General features: G+C 53.3%; 1 protein-coding gene across 3 annotated transcripts in view; it reads left to right on the top strand.

Moving 5' to 3' along the window:
• The first annotated feature begins 1161 nt into the window (after nt 1-1161).
• The window catches only part of AFAP1 (actin filament associated protein 1), a 118672-nt gene continuing 97977 nt past the window's right edge, over nt 1162-21856 (top strand). For 2 of the 3 annotated variants that reach the window (XM_066279103.1, XM_066279100.1), the window contains exons 1-2: nt 1162-1361; nt 16938-17030. The gene's annotated coding sequence lies outside the window, so the exon portion shown is untranslated. The remainder of the gene's footprint in view (nt 1362-16937; nt 17031-21856) is intronic. The other variant, XM_066279101.1, reaches the window with a different exon arrangement.

The following is a 21856-nucleotide window of genomic DNA, read 5'->3' as shown; positions in this document are numbered from 1 at the left end:
GGGTCTGCTCCAGTCTCTGTCAAAACCTCACATATCCATCCATCTCTCCTACCAGCATTCCCCGAGTGCCTGCAGAGTGCCTGCCCCTGGTCTGTGCACACAGATGGGCCAGAGGCCCACCCCAGCCCAACCCTGTTCTGGAGAGGTCACACTTCACTGGGGGGTGGGGGAGCCACTGAAACGGAAAAGAGACCGCAGCTGCAGCTGGGATGGAGGTTGCAATGAGCAAGGAGCGCCTCAGGAATGCTGCCCGGCGCTGCGGAGGCGCGGGGAAAGAGCAAGCTCCAGGAGGATTTCAGATTTGAACCCGAGCAGCTGCGGGGATGGAGAGGCCATTGACTGAGCAGGGGAGGAATGCGGAGGAGCAGGTTGGGGGCGTTAAACAAAAAAGCACTTTGTTTGGGCCCTGACAGATTTGAAATGCCTCCTGGGCGTCCAGCTGGGGCTCCAGGAGAGGCCAGTGTGTGGGGTTTGAAGTCTGGGAGGGCGTGAGATGTGCAGGTGAGGGCGGACGTGGCGAACAGGACCTCGGGCCAGGACAGAGGTTGAAGAGGGTGGGTGGTGGTCCACTCTGTGGGGTGACAGGCGAGGACGGAGGGCGTAGTGGGTTGAAAAGCAGAACCACACAAGGTCTGACGCCGGAAAGGGTGACAGCTCGGCTCCTGGTTCCTTTCTCCAGCGTTCAAGGGGCCCTGAGAGATCCCCGGTCCGGCCTGCAGGAGGTCGGCGGGGAGGCGCGTTGGCCTCCACTGCTGACGCACAGCATGTCGACGGGCTGCGAAAACGCTTGCTGAATACAAGTCGATCTCGCTCCTTGAGCCTCAGTTTCCCCTTATGTACAGCAGGCCAGGCCAAGCCTGCACACTTGAGTTCTGGGTTTGGGAGGAGCGCGGCCGGCCTAGCGGAGTCCAAGTGGACGTTAAGCTCGGCCTTCCTGGATTGGGCCCGAGCTGGGGCAGCAACTCGGTCCGGCCTCCCCACCGGACCCGCTGTCCCGCCCCCGCGGCCCCGCCCCACCTCCCTTTGTTTCTCTCGGCCCCGCCCCCTCCGCGCATCTCCCTCCCCATTGGCCAAGGGGCGGGCCCTGCGCTCCGGGCGTCGCCGGGGGCGGGGCAAAGGCGCGGGCGGGGCGAGTGCGCCTGCGCAGTGCCCGAGTCCGGCCGTAGCCCCGCGCCGGCTCCTGCTCGGCGGACCTAGTCCGACCTTAGACGGAGACTCGCTGAGACTGCGGCGGAGGCGGCCCCGCCCCGGGGCTCCATTGTTACGGCGGCGGCGGCTCTGCCGGTTGCCTGGTTCCGCTCCACTGGGCCCGGACGCTGGCGGCAAGGATCGCGCGAGCGCTGCCGAGGCGGCGGCCTGAGGTCAGGCGACGGGGCGGACGGGGCGGACGGGGCCGGGGTCCCGGGAGGGCAGGGGTCACGCAGCGGGGCGACGTGCGGGTTCTGGGGCCCGACTGGGCGCCTGTCGGGCAGGGTTCCCGGGCCGGGAGGGTGGGGGTCCCGGGAGGGCAGCGTCACGGAGCCGGGTGGGGTGCTGGGCGGCGGGGCTTCGGCCGGGCCGGGGTCTCCGGGCTCCAGGTGGTGGCCGCCGCCCTGGACGACAGCGGGACCGGCCCAGGGACGGGGACGGGCGGGCCGAAGCACTCCCGGCCGCCCGGGTATTGTCTGGGCCTCGGGGTGGCACCGCGGGAGCGCCGGGCCTGCTGCGACTGTGTGTGGCCCGCGCGCAGGGTCCTGGTCACCCTGACACCGGGGCGCACTGTCCCAGTCCCCGCTCTCCTCCACGCTGTGGTGGTTCCTGCCGTCTGTGTGTCACCGAGGGCAGCCCTGCGTGGGCCCTCGCGCGTGGGGAATCCTGGTCACCCTGATACCGGGGCGCACTGTCCCAGTCCCCGCTCTCCTCCACGCTGTGGTGGTTCCTGCCGTCTGTGTGTCACCGAGGGCAGCCCTGCGTGGGCCCTCGCGCGCGGGGAATCCTGGACACCCTGCGAATGGGGGACTGTGACTTGGTCCTCCCCAGACTCTCCCCCCCTCATGGTATGACTAGTTCACTGTGTCTCATGGACTGTCGATCGTGGGGGTCCTGGCCACGGGTTCACCGAGTGTGTCAGCTCAGGGTGGCTCTGCGTGGGCTAGCGTGCGTGGTGCCCCAGCCAGTCCTGAGAGCCGGGGGGCTGTGCCCCATCTCCTCCCCACGCGGCTTGGCAGAGTGTGGATCGGCCCTGTCCCCCAACATCTGTGCTAGCGCGCGCACACGCGGGGGGTCCCTGTGTTGAGGGGTCCTTGTGGGGTCCCATTGCCTGTCAGGGTGTAGCGGGCTGTGCGTGGGGGCACAGTGGGCCTGGGTGGGATCGCGGACCCCTTTTATTTATTGTCTCTTTGCCAAATGAGCAGAAGTGGGGAGCAGCGCCGCCGGCTGCACTTCCCAGGGGACCCGTCCCTTTCTCCCGCCGGTCCGCGGGGCAGTGCGGGGCTGTCACCACGCTCGCGCGGGGAATGGACTGCTCTACCGGACTCGGTGTTTCCTGCTCCGGGAGGGAGGCTCCGCCGGCCGGCAGGAGCCGGCTCTGACTGGAGGGAGCCGAGCCCCTCTGTCCTCTGCTTCTTGATTTCTTCCGTTAGGACTGGGAAGGGAAAAAAAAAAAATCTGGAAACCCAGATCTAACTTTGCAGCTCGCAGCGCCTGGGGAGTGGAGGAAACTCTCCCAAGAATTTGGCGGGCTGGAAATGCATTTGAAAGAGAATCCACACCCACAGAAGGAGGCCAAGGCAGTTAGAGTTGGAAGTTAGGTTTCGGATGGGATAAGGGGGGGATGAGGTCTGGTGGGTCTGTATCTTGTCAGCCCCTTCAAGTGGAATCTTCCATTTACATCAAATTTGTAAGAAAAACACCTATTATGGCCCAGGGGTGATTCTGTTCCCTGTGAGAGGCAGAGTTAAAAGACAAGCCTTCCCTCTGGGTAGTGTTGTGGTCTAAGACCCTAGTCTGGGCCAAGTAGCTGTTCATATCTCAACTGAAATGCCTTGAGAACAAGATGATGTCTAAATAATGGGAATGCGAGGCACAAATGGCATAGCCTCAGCTGTAGCTGTTACACGACCCTAACTTAGCATGCAGTCCCTTCACTGTTGCCATCTGTGCCCTTAACCCTTCCCATCCCTCCAGCCCCAGCCGGCAGCCACGCCAGCTCTTAAGGTCTCAGTGTAGGTGGCAGCTTCTCTCTGAAGCCTTTCCTGAAATCCTTATGTCCTGCTTTCTGAGAGCTGTGGTCTTTAAGGACAGATGCTCCGCTTCCTACAGCGTGATCCGTGATCGGTGCTCTGACAAAGGTGGGGACAGTTTGTGCCTGGAGCTGGCAGGAGGCGCATCTAAATGAGAAGTCCTTTTCCTGTACTGTGTATTCAAGCAGTTTGTGTGATTGAGAACCTGCAATTGCTCAACTCTCCAAAGGGCTTTTAGATTAATATTTGCTATTACTTTTTAGTGTTTGTGGCACAGAGCACTTGATGAGGATTTATTGGCTCTAATTCTGGCGCTGGGATTGAGTTGCTCTGTTCTTGCAAAGCCCTCACTCCTGGCGTTCATTGTCCTCGCTGTTGAGAGTCTTACACTAGGTGAGAACCCCTCAGCCCTAACCCTCTAATTCTTTCAACCAAATATAGCCGGTTTCTCTTAGTGGCAGTATTTCCGTTATTTTTTTGAAAATGTAGATTCTAAAGTAGAGGTTGTTTTTCTTTCCTTTTCTCTCAGAATGAAGGACCAGAGTCTGTGGTGGAAGCTTAAGCCACTTTTTTTTATATTGTCTTGCATAGTCTTCATAATTACATTCTTACTTGTAACATCTGTTGTACTCTATCACATTGGTTTGATGTTTTCCTTAATGAAGTTGTTGGGTGCAGAACTCTTGCCAAGAGCCTTTCGTTGATCTTTTGGGTGTCGTACAAAGTCTGCCAACTGCAGGCTTCCGAATGTCCCACTCTCTCACAGAGATTTTAATTGGGGGAGTCTGAAATAAAAGGAATTTTGGGAGTACTTGGTTTTGTGTAATGGTTTAAAACAGTTACAATGATTACTTGTAAAAAATGCATCATCTGTTAAATGACTTAGAAGAAAGCTCCAATTCTAAGGAAGATAGTAATTAATTCTTTATTAATCTCCCTTCCAATTTATCTGTTTGGTAAGATGAGAATTTGGTGGGCTTGATTTTCTTAAAGCCACATATCTGACTCTGCTGTTCTTGTTTGGGTGATTATAGGGATTAAACAGATGATAACTGTGTGGTCAGGTAGTGATGCCACTGAATTAGTTTCCACTTAAATCAGTGGGATTTTGGTCTTCTCTTTTATTAAAAAAAAAGTGCTTTGTTTCATGCTCCACATTGGTTTGTTTTGTTAGGGGTCTTATTTTAGGAGAGGGATCTTTAAAAACAACTGGATTTTCATTGTGGTTTTCTCAGATCGTATTACTGTAATGTTTTCACAGAAGCTTAACCAGTTAATGCTTGTTCTGTGCTGCCGAGTATATTTTATTGGTAACAGTAGGCCTGGTTTTTCTATGGATGAAGTGGACAAGGGCTCTTTCACGGAAGGGGGTGCCTGGGGGGGTGGAGAGGGGAGAGTTTGAACTCCATCTTCAGCGTTGTTCTCTTGTTCTTTACTGAGGGAAGGGAGTCCACCTTACTGTTGCCCAGGGCCCAGACAGGGAGCTTAATTTATACGTTTTAAAGAATGGGTGGTACTTTTTTTTAAAGATTTTTCTTGCCTATAAACCCCCCTTTTCCTTTAAGTATTATCTGCCTAAAAATTAGAAGTTCAGAGATAAACTTTTCTTAGACTCTAAGTCAAACTCTTTGTGTCAACCCCCCCCCCCCCCCCCCCCCGCACACACCTGTCCCCATATTCCCTAGCAAATGGTTTCTTTCTTCTTTTCCATTTTGAAGTCCTGGTCCTAGTGGTCCTAGATGCATCTGTTATTTGGTCTACCTCAAATCTTTTTGGGTGTTGACAGGATGGAAGTATATACCGTGCATTAAAGATAATTTGCTTTGTTCTTTTGGGCAGGAGACTGGGATTAGAAATTCAGCCCTGGTAAGGCTTCTTCAAGTCCAAGCACTCTGCACGGTGGTTCCCTGCCCTGCAGAGTAGAAGGGAGGGCGGGAATGCCTGTCCATCTCCCTCAAGAGATTGTTCTGAGGATAAAATGAAATCATGGGTGCGGTGGACTTTTGTTAAGTTGTAAAATATTATATTGCCAAGGATTTTAAAAAATGCTTCATTAAGAATTTAACGATGGCCTGACCTGGGGTGGCGCAGTGGATAAAACGTCGACCTGGAACACTGAGGTCGCCGGCTCAAAACCCTGGCTTGCCTGTTCAAGGCACGTATGGGAGTTGATGCTTCCTCCCCTCCCCTCAAAAAAAGAAAAGAATAAATAAAATCTAAAAAATAAAAATAAAAGAATGTAATGAATAAGGGTTTTTCTTTTCTTTAAAGACAGATGATCTTTAATTTGAGGTGTGTTAGGCAACATCATTTAGGATTGTGTTCTCTCTTAATTATTTGATATTTTAGAATTTTGAGGGAAACATAAAATTCAACTTTCAGTTACCCTTAATCTTTCGTAAGGCAAGGCTATCGAATGTGTCCAGTCCAGCCTTTAACAGCCTCTTCAGTTCTGCCGTTCCCATGAGCATTCCTTTAACAAAGCACATTTTCTTGACATTTCGGTTCCTCGGGGAGCCGTCTTGAGGCTGGGAAAGGCAGTAAGTAGGCAGTCTGAGGTCAAGGTCAGCAAAGCGTTCCTGTTCACGTTTGCAGTGGCCAGCAGTCGGCCGGGGTCCCTGTGGACCCGATGGCAGCACCGAGGTTCCGAGGGCCTCCTCTCCTCTCCACCTGGGAAGCTGTCTGTGCAGAGCATGTTGTCCTTGTGGTCTTGTCGTCCCCCCAGCCCCACCCCCACCCCCACCCGCCATGCTTTCCTTTCCCTCCCTCGGGCCTGTCTCCCCACCACCACGGCCGAGAGCCCAGGCAGGGCAGTGGAGGGAGACAAAGGCTAATGGAACAGGCACTGCTCTCAAAAAATTCACATTTCAGAAACAGATACGAAGTTCCACTGTTGTGTAGTTCAGCCGGCCTGTGTAGACTGCCCGTGAGGAGCCTGCGTCCACTGCTGGGTGCGGAGATACGAGGGTGGGACTCAGATGGTCGGAGCTGGGGCTCAGGGTCTGGGGGAGAAGCACTGGGACATGGCTTCAGGGCGTCGTCGTCAGGTGCGGCCAGGGGCCCGCAGGGGCGTCTGGGGCCGGGCAGTGTACCTGGTTTGCCAGGCAGGATGGCTAGGAGTAAGCATATAAGTTAAAGGAAGGGCAGTGAATTACCTGAACCTAAAATTTGTTGGGGTTCTGGGCAGTTTAGGATTCCCCAAATCTGCCATGTATCAGAACAAGACTATAATTTGTTGTTTTGGATGGAATGTGGCCGTCCTGCCTTTTGATTAAGAAAGTCAGTTGCCTCTTGTCAAATGTTGACACTGTGACAAATACTCTGGGGGGGTGTGTGTGTGTATATCACTGTATGAGTTCCTATTAAATACTCTGGGGGGGGTTGTATATATCACTGTACGAGTTCCTATTGCTGCTGTAACCAATTGCCACAAGCTTAGTTACTTAGAACAACACAGATCTATCCACTCAGTTCTGTAGGTTAGAAGTCTGGCTGGGTCTCACTGGGTGAAAAAACCAGGTGTTGGCAGGGCTGACGACCTGAGCCGAATATATGATAGTTCCTGGCGGTTGTAGGACTGAGGCCTGTTTCCTTGCTGGCTGTCACCTGGGGGGCCACCCGCAGCTCCTAGAGCCTCTGTGTGGTCCTCGTGCGTAACCCCTGATATCAGAACCAGCAAGGACCCTCGGCCCCTGCTCCTGTGCTCTGCCTTCCCCATCCGCCCCATCTCTCTTCTCGGAGAGAGCTCTCTGCTCTTAGGAGCTTGTGTGATTAGAGTGGGCCCACCGAAATAGCCCAGGATAACCCCCTACCTAAGGTCTAGCAAAGTCCTTTTGCTCTGTCACGTGACATAGTCACAGGTCCCATGCTGTTAGGGCATGGGCATCTTTGGTGGCCGTTATCCTGTCTTCCACAACAATCAAGTCTGTGTATGACAACACCGAGTGCCTTAGCTACTGCTCCCCTCAGTTCACAAGGTGACGCACCAAGGCACAGCATGCTAAGCACACTGGCAGGCAGCACACTTCCTGTCCTCCTTAAGGGCAGGACTGTTCACTGGACTCTCTCTTGAGCCGGTGGTGAGGGTTTTAGCAGTGAAGACAGGTCAGTCAGAAGCAGATCTAAATTTTGTGTTTTTGAGTATTTAAGTTGTCAGTTGTCTGCTCTGATCACAGTAGTTTTGCCAAGACATCATTAGAGTAATTTTTAGGAAAAAATAACACACATGTGGGGAATTTGGGAACTTGCCTTTTCAAGGTTTATGTGAGGGACTCCTTCTTCATGGGGCGAAGAGTGCATGATTTCTTGTCCATTTCTAGAATGGACACAGCTGAGTCAGCCAACAGGGACTGTCATTCCTGAGTTTTAGAGAATGTTCTGAGGCCCAAATCAAATCCCAGTAAACAAAGCCTTTTCCTTCGTCCACAGTTAGGGACGGGGTGCGTTCTGGGCAGGGAGACAGCTGGTGATGGTCATCAAGCATTTAAGACCGAGTGTGACCTCATTTGACCATGTAGATGTTTTTTTTAAGTGGTTTTTCATTAGGATTTTTTTTCCCCTTTGCAGAAATGAGAAGCTCTGATTTGGAATAAACTTCCTGTAAGAAACCAGAATCTATAATCCTATGGCTTTCAACCCGGCCTTCAGGAATTGACCCACTGCCTGAAAGCCTGTGAAAATACTGTGTGCATCTGTGCCTGTGGGTGTGTCTCCTGGGGGGAAGGTTTATGGCTTTCCAAACATTTTCAGAATTCAGAGTCCGAAAGTTGAAGAACACACTGTTGAATAGGATACTCTTTGTCAGCCAAGTATTTTGTTTAAAAACTACCCATTTTAAACATAGTTGTATGAGTGCATAGTTTTAAGAGTCCAAAGTTCTACAGAGCGGAGAACAACAACAGAAAGCCCCAGCAGTCACCTACCCCGCCCTCCCCACCCCATTCCTGCTCTCTGGAGCCGGCCCCCTTGCTGTAGGGATTTCAGGGATTCTGTCCAGAGTTTGTGCCTGAGAGACACCCTGCTGTGGAAGAAGGGTGTGGGCACTTCGCCACCCCCTGCTCCTGCCCACCTTCCCCATCCTCTCTACATTCCTGGGCCAGGTTTCCATTAAATACTCAGCAGCACTTGTTAGGATAGGGAGCTGTCATTCTCTGCTGAGGGAGTGTGTGTGCTTTGATGGCGTGTCATTCACGGCTGAGGGAGTGCGTGTGCTTTGATGGCGTGTTCCTTTTTTCATAGCTTCCCTGTCTCCTGGAATTGATCGTCGCCCTGCTTTGGTCTGCCTTGTTATCTTTGTATGGGTCACTTAATTAGCTACTCCTCCCACTCCCGAGACATTAAATCACCTCTCCATATATTCGTATACATCAGAGAGCCATCCACTTTAGCCTTTTCTTAGGATAGTTCTTCCTGAACCGCTCATTCTGCCTGCTTCCTCCTAAACTGGGCACTTTCTAGGCCTGCTCGCCCCGACCCCATCCCCGTCCCTGTCCCTGTCCCTGTCCTTGTCCAGCTTCCCTGTCTCCCTGACATGCCTTCCACCCCCTGTCCTGGCTAAGGGGCCTCTGATTTTGGTTGAGCGTCTTCAGCAGAACCTTTCTAAGGAATCACTTTTGGGGGGTCTGGTATAACGTTGGAGTAGTTTGCTTTTGCATTTAATTGATAATTTGGCTGAGTATAGAATTCTGGGTTAGAAATCATTTTCCTGCTAAGAGTTTTGAAGACACGGCTCAAAAAGCTGAAGTTCGCAGCCCACCTTCTCTAGATGTAACGCTGCCATCAGCGAAGCGTGTATTCCAGCCACGTTTGCACATTATAAATACAATGTGAATGGACATATGTGCCCAATAATAGCTAACATTTATTGACTTATTGAAAGCATTTCTATGAAACCCCTCTTTGCCAACTCATTGAATTTTTAGAGCAACCCTATCATTGTGACCGTTTTATGATGACGCTGAGGCGAGGTTCGGGAGCCTTGTCTAGCCTCACACAGCCAGGGAGTGCTGGGGGCGGGGTCGGAGCCCCGCAGCCTGGCTTCTGGGTGCTGGGTGACTATTCCGGATTGGCTGGCGAAGGCTCCTGACACCTCTGCTGAACCTCGCCTCCCGCCTCCCGTGAGTTAGGTCCCTCGCCAGTTGTCACAGTAGTACGCACGAGCTCTCTTCACCTCCGAAAGCCTGAACCTAAATCTTGGAGTCGGTCCAGACGCTAGCTAGGACCTCTTGTGGACCAGACAGAGGGGCTCTTCAGGCTGACCCAACTGCTTGGATGGTAGAAGGAGAATTGAGTCATTTAGCTAAAAAAGAAAAAAAAAAAGAGAAAAAAAAGACTACAATGGCTGGGCTTGTCCCTTGAGGGGAAAGGCCCTGGAACAGCCTGGACTGCAGAAGGAAGCCCTGGGCTGTGTGCTGGTCTGGGCGGACCCTCCACATTCCCGCTCCCCAGGGTAGAGCCTGTATGTGTGTGTGTGACCTCTGACCCCGCCCGAGTTCTCACCTGGCCCAAAGCTTCCATCTGACCCCTCTTATCTTTTCTGCTTATAACAATGTTACAGATTACAGTTCTGTTTTCCATTCAGAAGAAGATTTGGAGAGTGAGATAATGTACTTGTAACAATGTTACAGATTAAAGTTTTGTTTCCATTCAGAAGAGGACTTAGAGAGTGAGATAATACACTTGTAACAATGTTACAGATTCAAGTTCTGGTTTTGATCCTAGGGAGGATTTAAGGGTGAGGTAATGTGGCCCATCCCAGTACGCCAGGAACACAAGTGTGGGGAGGTGCAGAGCTACATACAGTGCGAGTCAGAAGTGACCCCTTCCTAACTTGGAAAATGGAAACAAAGTATCTTTCGGTGACAATGAGTAAGTCTGGGCACCATTTCCTCTCCTGATGGAAGGAATGCAAGGTGAGAGGTCCGGGATCGAGGTCGAGGTCCAGGGTCAGCAGCCTTTCCTGAGGGGGGCCGTCTTCCTCCCTGGGGGCGCAGGGGGTCCAGCGGAAGGTAATCACACTGTTGAGTATCCAGTACTTGTCAGCCACTTCATGTAGAGTGTCCCACTGCAAACAATATTAGGCAGAAGTATTATTTTTATTAAAGATGAAGGTAGAGGCTTAGAGATGTTAAGAAAGTTGTTCCTTTTGAGTTGTCCTTGACCAGGGGTTTGACTTCAAAGCCTTTCATCTTTCCTGAGCACTTGGCCACTTCCCTGAACCGTGGGGGAGTGACTAAGAACTCCAGGGAGTGGGTTTTGTGGGAAGAGGGCTGGGGTATGAGGCTCTCTCCAGACTTGGGATCGGCTCATTGAGCCTCTGAGTTACGCCCCGGCCATCTGGAGGAAAGCGCCTGGTGCAGGACTTGATTTTGTGGAAATAGATGGAGATCAACCACATCAGAGAGGCAGAAGCTGTTCACTCAGAGTTAGAGGTCTGGCAGAGACATCAAGGCAGGCCGAGGGTGGGGGAGCGTCCCAGTGGAGAAAGTGGGGCCCAGGAGTCGGGGTGGGGGAGGCTGGGCGGCCACTAGAGGGGGTGTCGCAGGTGACTGGTTAGGGGAGTGGGGTTGGCTCCCCCGGTTGGTACTAAGTTGGAAGTGGGGCGGAATCAGGGAGGCTGTCAGTGAGCGGTCCAGTCCTGGCTGGCGGTCACAGGAGTCCCGGTGGGGCTGCCTGGCTTGTGGCCAGAGACAGCAGGCTGACGTCCTGCAAGTCTGACCTACAACAGGCCGCTTCCTGGGCTGGTCGCTGCCGGTGGTGGGTCAGAGTCCTGTTGGATACGAGGTCTGGCCCTTGTCTGTCTACATCGTCTCTCTCTTTTTCTTGTTGGTAAAACTATTACATGACAAATTAGACGTGTTGGGAATTTTTTAGATGTTATGTGTTCCCCTGGAAGAAGTTCTTTACTCTGACATTAGTCGGAGTGACTGAGCTGTTGGGCCACTCGCCTCAGAGGGTTAAACTGGGAGGGTTTCAGCATCCTCCCTTGGCGTCCTTCCGTTCTCACCAGTGCCTGTGAGAATCCCTTTCACCCACCGCCAGCCCTGCCCCCGGTGGTGGTGGGTCCGGTCCCTGCAAGGCTCATTGTCTGTGCGTTTCAGTCACCCAGTGCGTCCCCCGGGCTGTGAAGTCCTCCTCCCCCACCTTCCTTGTCACTAAGGTTTCAATTGTGGGATTTGTGAATTGCAGGGATCTCAGAAATCTCCTAGGTTGGCCCACTGATTTTATCAATGGGGATGTGTGGTCAAAACGAAAGCTTTTGATAACTGATTTTTACTTTTCTCTACTTCTGCCTCCTTGTAATCCCAGAAATTTAAAATGGCCTTTTATGTGTTATTGTAAATGTAAAAAATAATGATTTGTAAAAAAATAAAAAACACAAAAAACCTGACCAGGCAGTGGTGCAGTGGATAGAGCATCAGTCTGGGACGCAGAGGACCCAGGTTCAAAACCCCGAGTTCCCTGGCTTGAGTGCGGGCTCACCAGCTTGAGCGTGGGATCACTGGCTTGAACCAAAAGGTCACTGGCTTGAAGTCCAAAGTTGCTGGCTTGAGCCCAAGGTCACTGGCTTGAAGCCCAAGGTTGCTGGCTTGAGAAAGGGGTCAGTTGCTCTGCTGTAGTCCCCTGGCCAAGGCACATATGAGAAAACAATCAACAACTAAGATGTCGCAACAATGAATTGAAGCTTCTCATCTCTCTCCCTTCCTGTCCCTGTCCATCTGTCCCTCTCTCTGTCTCTGTCTCTCTCCCTCTCTCTCTCCCTCTCTCCCTCTCTCTCTCTCTCTCTCTCTCACACACACACACACACACACACACACACTGATTTGTTTACATACAGGGTACATTTCCCCACTCACTCAGTTGCTGTCTCAGCATGGTTGGCAGGTCCTAGTTTTGGGCTATGTGGTGTCTACGCCGCCCCCTGTCCCCCCAGGGCCAGTCCCTTTGCTCGTGGCCTCACAGTGGCATCCTGCCAGCTCATGGCTTCCTAACTCCTCTGTCTCCTCTCCAGTCTGTTTTCTCTGTCCGGACTAAATCCTGCATGGCATCCTGCTTTGAACAGTCCACGTCTGTGCAGACCCGGGGCCGTGCCCTGTGAGGACACAGTGCAGATTCCGGGGCCTGGCACACAAGGCCTGCGGTCTGGGTGCCGTCTGCTGGTTTGGGTCCGTCCTTCCTTTCACTGTGGTCAGGGTGACCTGCTGGCTGGTTGCTCATGCCCCTTTCTGAAGTCCAGTCTGTGGGCTGACTTAGAGTTTGGGCTTCCCCACGTGCTCACGCTCTCCATCCAAGATGCCGTCACCCCCTCGGCCTCCTCAGAGCTCATCATCCTTCACCGTGCGGGTACTCCTCCCCCGTGGTCCCTCCTCTGACACCCAGGGTACAAGTGCTCCTTCATCCTTAGGACTCTGGTGCTCCTCCCCCGTGGTCCCTCCTCTGACACCCAGGGTACAAGTGCTCCTTCATCCTTAGGACTCTGGTGCTCCTCCCCTGTGGTCCCTCCTCCGACACCCAGGGTACAAGTGCTCCTTCATCCTTAGGACTCTGGTGCTCCTCCCCCGTGGTCCCTCCTCTGACACCCAGGGTACAAGTGCTCCTTCATCCTTAGGACTCTGGTGCTCCTCACCCGTGGTCCCTCCTCCGACACCCAGGGTACAAGTGCTCCTTCATCCTTAGGACTCTGGTGCTCCTCCCCCGTGGTCCCTCCTCTGACACCCAGGGTACAAGTGCTCCTTCATCCTTAGGACTCTGGTGCTCCTCCCCCGTGGTCCCTCCTCCGACACCCAAGGGACAAGTGCTCTTTCATCCTTAGGACTCTGGTGCTCCTCACCCGTGGTCCCTCCTCTGACACCCAGGGTACAAGTGCTCCTTCATCCTTAGGACTCTGGTGCTCCTCACCCGTGGTCCCTCCTCTGACACCCAGGGTACAAGTGCTCCTTCATCCTTAGGACTCTGGTGCTCCTCCCCCGTGGTCCCTCCTCCGACACCCAAGGGACAAGTGCTCTTTCATCCTTAGGACTCTGGTGCTCCTCCCCCGTGGTCCCTCCTCCGACACCCAGGGTACAAGTGCTCTTTCATCCTTAGGACTCTGGTGCTCCTCCCCCGTGGTCCCTCCTCTGACACCCAGGGTACAAGTGCTCTTTCATCCTTCACGGTGCGGGTGCTCCTCCCCCGTGGCCCCTCCTCCGACACCCAGGGTACAAGTGCTCTTTCATCCTTAGGACTCTGGTGCTCCTCCCCCGTGGTCGCTCCTCTGACACCCAGGGTACAAGTACTCTTTAATCCTTAGGACTCTGGTGCTCCTCCCCCGTGGTCCCTCCTCTGACACCCAGGGTACAAGTGCTCCTTCATCCTTAGGACTCAGGTTCTCCTCCCCTGTGGTCCCTCCTCCAACACCCAGGGTACAAGTGCTCCTTCATCCTTAGGACTCTGGTGCTCCTTCCCCGTGGTCCCTCCTTTCACACCCAGGGGACAAGTGCTCCTTCATCCTTAGGACTCAGGTTCTCCTCCCCTGTGGTCCCTCCTCCAACACCCAGGGTACAAGTGCTCCTTCATCCTTAGGACTCTGGTGCTCCTCCCCCGTGGTCCCTCCTTTCACACCCAGGGGACAAGTGCTCCTTCATCCTTAGGACTCTGGTGCTCCTCCCCCGTGGTCCCTCCTCTGACACCCAGGGGACAAGTGCTCCTTCATCCTTAGGACTCTGGTGCTCCTTCCCCGTGGTCCCTCCTTTCACACCCAGGGTACAAGTGCTCCTTCATCCTTAGGGCTCTGCAGGACCTACAGGTTTTTTTCTTATTTAATTAGCACAGTGAGCCTGTGAGTTAGGTATCGTTAGTTGCCTTATGTCTTTGACTATTGGGTTAAAATATTTACTTCAGTCCTCTGTTTTGAATGTCATCTAAGCCACGGGACCGCATTCCGAAGGCCCGAGAGAAGGAAGTCCCGCTCACATCACTGATCTCTGTCCTGTGACCGCTGGGAGCTTTGAATCCTGGCGGAGCTGTTCTGCGCACAGTCCAGCATTTACGGATAATCGTGTCTTCTGTTTAAACACACAGAGGCAGGCGTGATGTCAGGCACGGTTCTCCCCTGGCGTCCTGTTACGGGTGTTTGGGCTGCTCCCCGTCTCTGGGAGGAAGGAGCGGTAGTGCTGTGTTGTGCACAGTTGGTGCATCTGTGCGGGAGTGTGTCCACGGGGTGGGTCCCCGCGTGGCGTCGCTGGGTCTCGGGGCGTGCGCGCTCCGTGTGGACTGGCAGTGCTGCATTCCCTGTAACAGGGCCGGGCGCCGTGTCCCTCACGGTCGCTGTGGAGGAGGGCCTGATTTCTACACCCTCGCCAGTACAGCTTGATGGGTTTTTTCTTTGTGTGTGTGTGTTTTTTGTTTGTCTTTATTGATTTTAGAGAGAGAAGAAGGGCACAGAGAGACAGGAACCCCAGCCTGTTCGTGTGTGTGCCCTGACCGGGGATCGAAGCGGCAATCTCTGTGCTTCTGGCTGACACTTGAACCACTGAGCCATCTGGCCAGGGCAGCATGGCCTTCATTAAGTGGTTTGCTCTTTGCCAGTCTTACAGACAGGTTAAGAAAGAAAACACTCCTATTTTATTTATTTATTATTTATTATTATTTTTTTTGAATTTTTCTGAAGCTGGAAACAGGGAGGCAGTCAGACAGACTCCTGCATACACCCGACCGGGATCCACCCGGCATGCCCACCTGGGGTCGATGCTCTGCCCATCTGGGGCGTCGTTCTGCCGCAATCAGAGCCATTCTAGCACCTGAGGCAGAGGCCACAGAGCCATCCTCAGTGCCCAGGCCAACTCTGCTCCAATGGAGCCTTGGCTGTGGGAGGGGAAGAGAGAGACAGAGAGGAAGGAGAGGGGGAGGGGTGGAGAAGCAGATGGGTGCTTCTCCTGTGTGCCCTGGCCAGGAATTGAACCCGGGACTCCCTCACGCCAGGCCGACACTCTACCACTGAGCCAACCGGCCAGGGCTGAAAACACTCCTATTTTAAAGAATAGAAAATCAAAACTAAGAGAGATTAGGTAAGTGGTTTGCCTGGTCTCATGGTAGGTGGTTAAGCTACAACCTGAACTTAGTCTTCTGATTTCAAATTTTGCTTTTATTTGGAGGCAAGCTGCTATACAGTCTCGATTGCCTGTGACAAGTTGTTAATTATGTACTAAGATCCTCCCCTGGATTGTAAGCCTCTGTATGTGTGCACGGAAAGGAATTTTGAGATTTAGAGAATTATTCACTGAGCGTCTGGAACATTACTGAGGAGACGGTGTGGCCTTTTCTGCCTTTTAGTCTTACAACCTACCTAAGTGATCTTTTGACTTTTTAAACCTTTTGCTATAGAGATTTATTCTAAGGGGGAAGTTCAGGCATTTTGTCTTTCCGGATTGCAATTTTCTTGGTAAAGAAAGGTAGGGGTGTTTGATAGTAACCTGTTTAATTTGTGAAAGTCTGCTGTGTTCATTAATGATATTTTCTGTATGATTTAGAGGGTTGGGGAAATAAGGACAGTGCAGAAACTAAGTCTGCGTCCTTGCTAATTAAGCCAGCTTTCCTCTTTTCGTCACCCATCACAGTGACAGCACAAAATCCACCTAGAAAGCCACTGGGTGTAGCTGTCACTCAGAGAAGGGTGACTCCCTACTATGGACCACTGCATACCAAATTTAATCCAAAAAGATTGTGCATAGAAATTTGGATATTGTCAAGCTTCCTTGATATATAAATTGAATAGTACAATTCAGATATGAATTGTGTATGTATAAATGTACATTTACTTGTGACACTGTTTAAAATAGCCCTCTGACAAATCCTAAGAGCGCTCTAAGAGATGGGGGTTTTGCACTTGTGCTGGACGTGTTTGTGGTAGCTGTGTATTCAACGAACACGTCGCTAGTGTTGTGGATACTGTGTACTTTGATTGTGCTCATCAGTCTTAACCTTTCTACTTTGGTGGGTTTTGTTTTGTTTTGGTCACTGGGCCAGGAATAAACTGTGTGAATTCCCCTTCCTCTGTCAACCGGATTCCCTTTCTGAGGGATGGTCTTAGCATCTTGTTGTGCTTTCACTGTTTTCATAACAGGGTGAGTTCAGGACTCCGGGCTGAGCAGTTCCATGAGAAATCATACTCATCTTCTAGAAGGGCATGTTTTCAAGGCGAGCCAGACACGAACTGTGTTTATGGGGCTGCATACCAGCATTCCTCCGGGGGTCAGAAGACCCAGCTCGGCCCTGCGTATAGCAATAACCAGCGGAGTTACCCAAGGCCGGCCACGTCCACTCCCTGGTCCAAGTAGACCAGTGGGTGGTGTGTTTACTAAGCTGCCTTCCCGCCCGGTATCCACTGACCTGCTCTCTGCATCACACCAAGCGTGATGGAAACTGAGGCGCGTCTGTGAGCATCGTGGGAGCACAGCCAGCCCCGGAGGCAGGAGGCAGGCTGCCGGCGTTGGGCACTGGCAGAGCTGGTGGTTCTGGTCCCTCTGAGGACGGCACAGGCAGAAAGGCAGGGGCTGCTTAGAAACATCCGTCCTTGAGCCCTGGACTCATTCCCACATGACAGAAGAGAGAGGGGCGGTGTTCTGTGTTGGCGGGAAGGTGCCGTGTCCCCGGTGCGCGCCCCGCCTGCGTGTGCCGCGCCTGTGCGTTCAGGGTTAACTTCTGTGTCTGCCTTCCTGACACGCCTGCTTGCTCCTCCAGGAAGGTCGCAGTGAAGGCCTTTGAGACGCTCTGCTGGAAGGACAGATGCTCGTTGGGAGCTGTTCCTGTAGCACTGAGGACAAAGCGCAGAAGGTGGGTGTCCTCTCCTTGGGGTGACCTCAGTGAGCTCCGGGCGTATTTGCTTCCGGGGCTTTCCCAGGGTGCTTACAGATACCCATGTGCGGTTTGGGGTCCCTCACAAACGGAACGGCAAGTGCGGGGTGCACACTGTGCCGCCCTTCCCACCCCAGCAGGCTGCCCAGGCACCTGCCCCGTGCTGCACCCACAGCCGCACCCGCTCCTGCGCGACGCCTTCGCCCTGCACTGCGGGTGGTGACCCTGCGTGCTCACTTCATTTCCAGAGCGCCCGCCCCGTGCCATGTCCTATACACTGACCTCGTGACTGGAGCTGGGTCTGAGGGTTTTCAGGCCAGACTCGTGGTGAATGCTGTTACTTTGACATGTCACACGTGGCAGCTCTGTGTCAGGAGGAGCTAAGCTGCTTCCTCAAGCTCCCGGCATGACCTCCAAGAGAGAGAACACAGTACACAATCGCTTGTTAAATCCAAGTGACTGACATCCACTCATTTCAAGAAATACTTCTTTTTTTTTTTTGTATTTTTCTGAAGCTGGAAACACGGAGGCAGTCAGACTCCCACATGCGCCCGACCAGGATCCACCAGGCATGCCCACCAGGGGGCGATGCTCTGCCCCTCCGGGGCGTCGCTCTGTTGTGACCAGAGCCATTCTAGCGCCTGAGGCAGAGGCCACAGAGCCATCCTCAGCACCCGGGCCAACTTTGCTCCAATGGAGCCTTGGCTGCAGGAGGGGAAGAGAGAGACAGAGAGGAAGGAGGGGGGGGGTTGAGAAGCAGATGGGTGCTTCTCCTGTGTGCCCTGGCCAGGAATTGAACCTGGGACTCCTGCATGCCAGGCCGACACTCTACCACTGAGCCAACCGGCCAGGGCCAAGAAACACTTCTTGAACGTGCTCTATGTCAGGGGCCATCCCGGAGCCTATGTGGGGTGGGGGTGCAGGAGAGGGGTCTGCAGGGAAGAAGGGCCCGAGAGGGGCGTCGCTGCACAATCCTTGGGACAGCCATTTATGCCGCAGTCTGACCCGAGATCCGTTCTTGTTCACACACTTTTCAGTGCTACCTGGTTTCGATTCTACGGCTCACCTGAGACCGAGTGACTGTTATTTCAAACTGCCTGATTCGTGGCCTGGAAGGTCTGTGCCCCCACCCCTCTGGTTGGCCCGCTGTCACCCCCAGCACAATGGGAGGGGTGTCACTCTGGGACTAGAGTGATTGGCCTACAGTCAGCAAGGGGAGCCCCATCGTGAGCGGAAGGGATGCTGGTTACCACGGGCCAGGCTCTCCTGCTGTCGCCCCCCGGGAAGGACGTTTTCCGTCCACGTTTGGGTTCTGCTGAGGGACTTCGGGAGTCAGAGCAGGGCCCGGGAGTTTGGTGGTCGAGACACGAGTTAGGTACACGCAGTCAGAAAGCCTCGTGGCACGCAGAGAAATGGAGAGCACTGTGGGACCGGGGGCTGGAGGGCGTCCACCTCCTGGGTCGTGCGTATCTGCAGCAGGCCGGCCTCGGACCCGTGCACAGCATGTTGGGTTTCTGCTACGTGCTTGCTCTGCAGTTCTGGCGAGTTTCACTTGGGTGTCTCCTGGGCCGAACGCATGACATCAGTGTTTGCCACCAAGCATTTATAGCAGTGGTGCCTCCTCTGTGGGTCACTTTCTGTGCTGTGGTTTCTCGGGAAGCTGTAGCTCTCCGCCCGGAGCACACCGCCCGAGCCAGGTGGGGCTGGGTTCTGAGCACCCTCGGGGGTGGGGCTGGGTTCTGAGCACCCTCGGGGGGGGGGGGGGGGCTGGGTTCTGAGCACCCTGGGGGGGGTGCTGAGGGGAGGAGGCGGCTGGCAGGGAGGCCCCTCTCCGCCTGGAGCACACCGCCCAGGCCAGGTGGGGCTGGGTTCTGAGCACCCTCGGGGGCTGTGCTGAGGGGAGCAGGCGGCTGGCAGGGAGGCCCCTCTCCGCCTGGCGTCTGGTCGCCCCGGGGAGGGGGCCCAGGAGAGCTGTCCTGGGATGCTGAGCCCTCCCCTCCTCCACCTCCTGGTCCTCACCCCCCAACCTTCTGAAAACATTTCCTGTTAAAGGCTGAGCAGTATTCTGGTTTGGTTTTCCTTCACTTGCTGGTCTCTGCTGATGGTGTTTCCCAGAGTGAGCCTGGAAGAGTGGACAAGTGTTCAGACCCCTGCGCTGAGGCTGATGACCGCTCCTGTGTGAGAGCTCACTGCGTGCCAGGCATGGAGAGCGGTGTTGCCCGTGTTCCCTGCCGTTCCTCAGTGAGCCCGCTGACTGGGTGGCGTTCATCGCCAGTGAGTGGTGAGGGCGGTCTGCTCACAGTGGTTGAGGGAACCTCCCAAAGTTGCCTCACGAGGCAGCGGCGCACAGAAGCCACAGAGGGTCTGAGTCAGTTGGACGGTCCGATTCCAGATGGGGCCCCTCACGTCCTGGGGGCTGGAGAGCCGCACGTGAGGCGGAACGGCCGTGACGTGGCTGCCCTGCCCTCAGTAACCAGAAAGTCCCTGAATGTGTACATTTCAGCCTTGCTTTTTATAGCATAAGGAAGCAACACTTTAGGCTTGCTTCACGTAAAAACATCACCCTGTCACAGGATGTTTACGATGATGACTTTTTCTTCCCTACAGTGAATGGGGACTACACCCTAACTAACAGATACATGTGCTAATTCCTTCTCCTATTGTACATTTCTCCTTGTTGTCAGGCTTTCTTTGTGATACTCACGTCAACAGTCTCTAATATCCTAGACAGAAATCAGGATTTTTTATTTATTTATTTATTTTTGTTTTTGTATTTTTCTGAAGCTGGAAATGGGGAGGCAGTCAGACAGATTTCCACATGCACCCGACCAGGATCCACCCGGCATGCCCACCAGGGGGCGATGCTCTGCCCATCTGGGGCATTGCTCTGTTGCAACTGGAGCCATTCTAGCGCCTGAGGCAGAGGCCATAGAGCCATCCCCAGCGCCCGGGCCAACTTTGCTCCAATGGAGCCTTGGCTGCGGGAGGGGAAGAGAGAGACAGAGAGAAAGGAGAAGGGGAAGGGTGGAGAAGCAGATGGGTGCTTCTCCTGTGTGCCCTGGCCGGGAATCGAACCCGGGACTCCTGCATGCCAGGCCGACACTCTACCACTGAGCCAACCGGCCAGGGCCAGAAATCAGGATTTTAAGTTAAGAATTCTTAGAGCTCTATTTTTTAAACTTTCTAACTGGACACTTTATAATGCATTAGCATCTTTTTAAAATGCCATGACAATGTGGAGCTGGTTGCCTGGAGAAATTTGGACACCCATGGGCAACACAGTGAACGTGACCTGCACCTCGCACCGTCCACAACCGTGAACTCGGCGCAGAGCACAGACACTAACATCAGGTGTGGCATGGTGGAGCTCCGAGGGGAGAAGGAACACAGGAGACCTGTGAGATAAAGGGGTCTCCTTAGCTCCCGCACTGAAAGTACAGTTTAAGAAAGGGAAAACTGATAAATTGGACTTCACCAAAAATGAAAATGTTTGCTCTGCTAACCACACTGTTCAGAGGAACAGACGGGCCACAGATGGGAAATACAGGCCGTCCCCAGGTTTACGAATGAGGCAGGTCCCGTGGGCTTGAAATATTCCATTTATAGGCACAGTAAGGTAAAAACAAACGCGATGTTATGACAAATGTCTAAGTTTCATTTGATAGGTAAATGTGCCTGTTCCAACTTACATACAAATTCAACTTGAGGACAAACCTGGCCCTGGCTGGTTGGCTCAGTGGATAGAGTGTCGGCCCCGCCTGCAGAGGTCCCAGGTTCGATTCCTGGTCAGGGCACATATGGGGAGCGACCATCTGCTTCTGTCCCCCTCCCCCTCTCTCTTCCCCTCTCGCAGCCAGTGGCTCAAGCGTCTGCCCCGGGCGCTGAGGATAACTCGGTTGATTTGAGCATCAGCCCCAGTCAAGGGTTGCCAGATGGATCTGAGTTGGGGCACATGTAGGAGTCTCTCTCACTATCTCCCCTCCTCTCCCTTAAAAAATAAAATAAAATGAAATAAAAAGAACAAACCTATATAATCTGTCTCTTTTATAATCTGGGGACTACCTGTAAATTACAAACCACATGTGTGATAAAAGACTCGCACCTAGAATAAAAAAACTCTCAAAACTCACCAGTAAGACAAACAACCAAACTAGAAAGAGGTAGTGTTAGTCAAATAAGTTTGTAAATACGATGTATATGTTTGCTCGCTTATAGTTTGCACTGGGTGTGGGGACAGGCTGTAAGCAGGCAGGGTTGTTATAGCCTAAGGTTTAGTTTTAAGACTAAGCCTTTCTCACCCTTTTAATACCAAGATGTTCTCAAAACTAAGCTTTTCCCCACACCCTTGACTGTTGCATGATGTGGGTGGTGCACTCTCATGAGGAATCCCATTATGCCTCAGATAAGTGACTTTGTATCAGAGACTTCCTTGTTTGTACATTGGATTAAAGGTTTTGATTTCTACACTATAAAATGGGGTGGAGTAGCCCAGGTTAGAGAAGAGCAGAGAAAGGCCACATGGAAGAGAGGAGAAGCAGCCAAGATGGCGGAGTGCTGAAGGAGAAGCCAGTTTGTGCAGAGAGAAGGAGATGGGCAACAGAGGTGAATAAGGCTGGTGAGCTAGAAACCTTTGATTCTAGGAAACTCGAATGAATCAGTGGCTTTGGGAGCCCTGAATGGAAAGGGAAGTGTTTTCCCACTGTGTGTATTTCTCGCCCGCCGGGTGTGAGCTAGGATTAAAGGTAATGGCCCACCGGTTCTTGGCTTCAATGTTTCATTATGTCCGTCCAAATCAAATGTGAACC

This window comes from Saccopteryx bilineata, chromosome 5 (assembly GCF_036850765.1).
Source record: "Saccopteryx bilineata isolate mSacBil1 chromosome 5, mSacBil1_pri_phased_curated, whole genome shotgun sequence".
NCBI lineage: Eukaryota > Metazoa > Chordata > Mammalia > Chiroptera > Emballonuridae > Saccopteryx > Saccopteryx bilineata.
This window is presented reverse-complemented; position numbering and strand designations above follow the sequence as displayed.